The sequence below is a fragment of the Kogia breviceps genome, chromosome X, assembly GCF_026419965.1.
Source record: "Kogia breviceps isolate mKogBre1 chromosome X, mKogBre1 haplotype 1, whole genome shotgun sequence".
In the NCBI taxonomy this organism is placed as follows: domain Eukaryota; kingdom Metazoa; phylum Chordata; class Mammalia; order Artiodactyla; family Physeteridae; genus Kogia; species Kogia breviceps.
In genome coordinates this window covers 76062084-76068851 of record NC_081330.1, presented here as the reverse complement: position 1 = coordinate 76068851, position 6768 = coordinate 76062084, and positions in this window count along the sequence as shown.

Sequence of the window (6768 nt, the reverse complement as noted above, 5' to 3'; positions counted from 1 at the left end):
TCTCATCTGAAACTCATAACATCCTGAAATCAGGCAGAACAGGGATCAAGCCCATTTTGCAGATAGGGAAATTGAGGCTCAGCACAGTGAAGTGATTGGCCCAAAGGCTGCTCCTGAATAATTAATGGCCCTAAGGCTGAACAGGAAGCCCTGAATCTCCTGATTTCCAGTTTTAGGCTCCTCACATTAGAACAATCTATCAAAAACCTGGACATGGTATATTTCTTAGAATGTGTTCAAGGGTCTCTGTCATGACAGTATATACTGTTTACTATGTCACCTATACCTGCCATGGTCTTCCTGAGTGACACTTACTGGCATGATGTTCCTGGATGACAGACAGGACATTCCAGAGAGGATCACCAGCAGCTTCATACCCCATAAGAGGTAGTGGAGGCTATGGGAAGCCAGCCAAATTGGTGCTCTATGGATGTGGGGCCTCATTCATTCATCAAAACAGGAAGTCAGAAAAAACGCTGGAGAAGAATATACAACATTCCACCTTCCCAGAGGTGATGATATCTGACTCAGGCCTTGAACAGTGAGATGAAATTCCACTGAGCTGCTGCTCAGCTACCTTTCCACTGAGAAAGGTAGCTGAGCAGCCAGGAAAGAATATATGGTTACTGCTTTGGGACAAAGCAAATAGGAACTAGTAGGAAGTAATAGCTGGAGATGAATCTGGGCTAAGGTCCATTGAGAAAAGCCTGCATGTGCCGCAAAGAAATGAAATTTCTTCTGTAGGCCAGTTATTCTCAGTTGTGACAGGGGAAAGCTAATGGCCACATATGCGACATGCCCTCAAGGGAGCCTCCAGGGTTATATGCAATTCCTGACACACAACTGTCACTTAGCCCCTTTCTCTCCCACTTAAGAGAGAAAATATGAATACAAGTGAGACTGACAATATTGAAAGGAAAAACTTGAACCTCCTATAGTATAATATTAAGAAAATTATCCACCAATTTCAATGTTTAAGATATTATCAACATATTATTTGCCACACCTAACAAGTAATTACAGAACACCAGTTGAGATAACTAAGGATTTTTGAACAAAGCTGTAACATAATTAGTTTGGGGAGTTGAAAGCTATATGAAAACATGTATAAGAAAGAATATAGTAGAGGGTAACACAGAGATTGACTCAAAGTAATAATAGTAATAATAATAATAGTATTAAATGTATTGAGCACTTACTATGTGCCAAGAAATGCTAAAGCAAAGCTCTTTATATTGTATCTCACATAATCCTTAATTAACCCTATGAGTTGAGAACAATTACTCCCATAATAGAAAGAAACTGAGGCCCTGACCCAAATTATTTCTGTCTCAGACCCAAGGTTACTTCTTTTTTTTTTTCTTTTTTTTTTTTTTTTTTTTGCGGTATGCGGGCCTCTCACTGTTGTGGCCTCTCCCGTTGCGGAGCACAGGCTCCGGACGCACAGGCCCAGCGGCCATGGCTCACGGGCTTAGTTGCTCCGCGGCATGTGGGATCTTCCCGGACCAGGGCACGAACCCGTGTCTCCTGCATCGGCAGGCGGACTCTCAACCACTGCGCCACCAGGGAAGCCCCCCAAGGTTACTTCTAAGTAATAAAGGTTGAACTCAAACTAAAGTACGTTTGTTGTCAAAGCCTACGATTTTATCACTGCGGTATAGTTTCTTTTTTGAAAGTCTGGTTTATTTTCTCAGTCTTTTGCAAAGAGGCCCAAGGAACTCAAAACAGGCAGCATTACAAGTAGGAATAAGGAAGGAATCATATCACAATGAAATTGTCTTTACAACTACTCATTCCAGGAGTGAAAGTGATGTCTGGTGTACATGAGCCCATGATTTCCTCAGAGCAGCCACTCACTCCCCAAACTTCAGATGAGTACTTTTGGGAGGAAAAATTGTCTGTTCCAGCCCTACCATCTCTCAAGTGTCTTTCCAAGCCTCCTGCTTTTCCTTCCTGTCTCTGGCTATAGGTGCCTGGGGTACAGCAGTTCACTGGGTGTCCAAAAAACCTATGAGCATATTTATCTATAAAGGCATGCAGGAGAACGAGCATTGGATCAGAAATCAGAGTACCAGCTTCTGCCACTAACCATCAGGTGAAGTTTAGCAGGTTCTTTCCCTGTTCTGGGCCTCAGTCTCCCCATCTGTAGAGCAAGGGAGATAAGAACTAGGCTAATTTCTTCTAGCTCTTATATGCCTTCTTAGATTCTGTGAAACTTTTGGCTAAAACCAGAATTTTGTCAATCTGGGAATTTCCAACTTTATCTCACTCCCATGCCTGTAATCTCATTCCTCTATTTTAGAATCTGTACCATGGAAAAGACTAATGATAGTTTTTGCTGTACTTGCAACTGTCCAGTAACCAGCATCCTGGACAACAAAGCCAGTATTTCATTGCTTGTTGTTCCACAGCAGCCTACACCATACAGCATGCCATCTTGCCTAAGACACCCATAATTCTTGGTGAGAGTATATTTCTACTAGTGCTTCTTGGGTCATTCTGTACCTGGACAATTTTGATATGGACCGAAGACCCTGCTAGATATATCTCTTATACAGAATAAACATGGGCAACTGTGACTGCTTGAGGAATCTCTGAGGTGGACGTGGTATGGACTTTCTTAATGGTCTAGGTCAAGAACCAGAGTGCAGGCAGTGCCATTAGATAAGCACTAATGGACAAGAGACCAGACCAAAGGCCTCCCTTTGGGAATAGAGCAACACATTCTATTAGCCTTCATTCATGTGGTGCCCTTCATTTGAAATGACCACCTCCACTTCTACCTAGGGAAATCCTTCCTACACATTAAGGCTCAGCTCAAAAGCCAACTCCAGTATGTTTTCCCTATTTCTTCAGCTGGAAATCAGCTTTCTCTCCTTTAAACTTTGAATCTCCTTCCCCTAAGCCCATACCACTGCTTTGGCTTGCACTTAGTTATAATAGCAACTTATTGTCTTTTAAATAGTGCTTTATACCATATAGCACTTTGATATCAACTATCTCATTGGAGACTCACATGAACCCTATAAGGAAAGCACAGCAGGAATTATTAATATCCCAGTTAAATATGTGACAGGAAGGAAGCATTGTTATTTTAGAAGTTGGCTAGAGACTTCTATTTTTAGCAGTGTGTTTTACTAGATAGCCTGAATGACCCGTTGAAAACAATTAGAATATAATGTAAAATATAAAAATAATATTTTAAAATTCATTGCTGAATTAGTATGATAGTAAAAAAATATCCACAGCCAAAAAGGAAGTTAAAGTAGGAGCTCTGAGGTAAATGAGTATCAAATCCAAATTTTGCCCTAGGGGTTTTACCAGACCTGGAAGACTGAATTTCTACATTGATGACTGTAAGAGGTGAAGGAATATGAGATAAAGACTAGAGTGAAGTCAATGTAAGAGTGAAGAAGAATTAAATCTGTTTCACAGAAGGAAATAGCAAGGAAACCTGCCTGGCTTCACCTTGGCACTGGGTAGAGGAGAAAAATAAACCTCTCAAGAGAATTTATAACCATAAGTGGCCTTCATATAGTTTTTAGTCCTAATTCAAGATACTAATGAGGTCTGAAAAACTAAATGATGACATCCCATATTGGCGGTTCTCACAGGAGACTGGCAAAAGCAAATCCTCTGTAGAAGAATGTAACTTTCATCTAGGCCTCAAAAATTTCTATACATAAATGTCCAAAGAAAATGAGCATCTCACAGTCAAAATTTACAAAACACACAAAGAAACAAGACACCCTGAGTAAAAGTCTTCAGAAATAACAAACAACATAATCAGACCCACAGACTATAGAATATAAAACCATCACATTTAGAATATAAAATTAACTTTACTTAAAGTGATTAAGTATATTTATAAAATGTTTGAAATAGATACAAGGAACAAGAGACTATAAAGAACAACCAAACATATTAGAAAAAGTATAAAATAGAATCTCTCAAACTAAAAAAGTAGAATAGTAGAATTAAATCTATATTGATTGATTAGAACACATAATATATGCAACTAAAGAGAAAATTAGGGAAATGAAAGATGGATGCAAACAAATTATCCATAATATAGAACAGAAATGAAATAAAATGGAAAATATGAAATATTAAGAGACAAGAAGGTAGTGCAGATAGATCTAATATATATCTAACTAGACTTCCAGAGCATAGTCATGGAGTAGGAAAAAGGCAATAGTCAAAGACATAATAACTGAGAATTTTTCAACATTGTTGAAAGACATTCATCTTTAAGACCTACATTCCCTACTAATCCCAAGCTAGACAATTAAAAGAAATCCACACTAGACACATCACAGTGTTTTTACAGAATGCTAAAGAAAAAGAATATTACAAAAGCAGGGGCTTCCCGGGTGGCGCAGTGGTTGAGAATCCGCCTGCTGATGCAGGGGACACGGGTTCGTGCCCCGGTCCGGGAAGATCCCACATGCCGCAGAGCGGCTGGGCCCGTGAGCCATGGCCGCTGAGCCTGCGCGTCCGGAGCCTGTGCTCCGCAACGGGAGAGGCCACAACAGTGAGAAGCCCGCGTACCGCAAAAAAAAAAAAAAAAAAAAAGCAGTCAGTGAGGAGGGGAAAACTAGAACAAAACATTATTTACAAAGAAATAGCCACTACACTTAAGATTAACTTATCAATAATAATAATGGTAGCAGAACAGAGTGGAAAATGAACTTTGATATACTGAGAGAATTCCCTACCCAGCAGAACTATCTTTCAAGTTAAAATAAAAATATTTTTAACCAGATCCTCAGTAAAGGAAATTCTAAGTGATGTACTTCAGATACTTGGGAAAAGATCTTGGATGGAAGCTCTGAGATTCAAGAGGTAATAGTGAGCAAAGATATTCATAAACATGTGAATAAATCTAAACATACATTAACTATATGCAAAAATATAGTGATGTCTAATCTTGTGGGAAAATAACAAGTTAGAATTAAAGAATCTGAAAACTGCTTATATACTGAGAGGGGATTATTACAGTTATAAAACTGAAGTCCTTAATTTGCTGAGAAAGAAGATAAAGATACTCATTAACTTTACTTTTTATCCAGTTCTTTTATTTTTCTAGTTTTATCGAGATATATTGATAATTGACATACAACACTGTGTAAGCTTAAGGTGTACAGCATAATGACAACTTTCATATATTGTGAAGTGGATATCACAGTTAGTTTAGTTAACATCCATCATCTCATATAGATACTAAAAAAATGTTTTTATTCTTTGTGGTGAGAATTCTTAAGGTCTACTCTCTTAACAATTTTCAAATATACAATACAACAATGTTACTATAGTCATCATGTTGTACATCATATCCTCAGTACTTATCTTATAACTGGAAGTTTGTACATTTTGAACACCTCCATCCAATTTCCCTGCCCCTCACTCCCTGCCTCTGGTAACCACAAATCTGATTTATTTTTCTATGAGTTTGGTAGTTTTTTTGTTTGTTTTATTGGGATTTTTTGTTATTGCTTTGTTTTGTTTTGTTTACATTCCACATATAAGCGAGATGTATTTGTCTTTGTCTGACTTATTTCACTTAGTATAATGCCCTCAAGGTCCATTCCAGTTGTCAAAAAAGGCAGGATTTTTTTTACTTTTTGTAGCTGCATTATATTCCATTGTGTGTATATATATATATATATATATATATATATATATATATATATATATATATATACTACAATTTCTTTATCCATTCATTTGTCAGTAAACACTTACATTTTTCCATTTCTTAGCTATCATAAATAATGCTTCTATAAATCTGAGGGTGCAGATATCTCTTCAACATAGTGATTTTGGATATATCCCCGCAAGTGGAATTGCTGGATCTTATGGTAGTTCTAACTTTAATTTTTTGAGGAACCTATACTGTTTCTAATGCTTTGTAGATGGGATTGTTTTCTTTATTTCTTTTTCAGATAATTTGTTGTTAGTGTATAGAAACTTCGATTTTTATAAGTTAATTTTATATCCTGTAAATTTACTGACATTGCTTAAATATAATGGTTTTCTAGTGCAGTATTTAGGATTTTTCTATATATGAAATCATGTTATCTACAAATAGAGACAATTTTACTTCTTCATTTCCAATTCAGATGCCTTTTCTCTCTTTTGGTTGCCTGACGGCTCTGGCTAGAACTTCCAATACTATGTTGAATAGGAATGGTGAGAGTGGGTACGTTTGTCTTGTTCCTGATCTTAGAGGAAAACTTTTCAAACTTTCACCACTGAGTATGATCTTAGCTGTGGGCTTGTCATATATGGCCTTTATTATGTTGAGGTATGTTTCTTGTACACCTAATTTGTTAAGAGTTTTTATCATGAATGGATACTGAACTTTGCTCATTAACTTTAGACTTTATTAAGTTAAATGTCTACATAATATTGTTAAAAATAATCAGAAAGTTTGAATGTCAAAGAATAGAAAATATATACTAGGCAAATACCAACCAAAGAAATCTTATTTATTTATATTATTGGCAGACAAAATAAACTATATGACAAAAGCATTACTATAAATAGATGTTTGTATTGATAAAAAGTCCAGTTTACCAGGAAGATAACATCATTTAAAATTTATCTGGGGCTTCCCTGGTGGCGCAGTGGTTGAGAGCCCGCCTGCCGATGCAGGGGACACGGGTTCGTGCCCCGGTCCGGGAAGATCCCACATGCTGCGGAGCGGCTGGGCCCGTGAGCCATGGCCGCTGAGCCTGCGCGTCTGGAGCCTGTGCTCCGCAACGG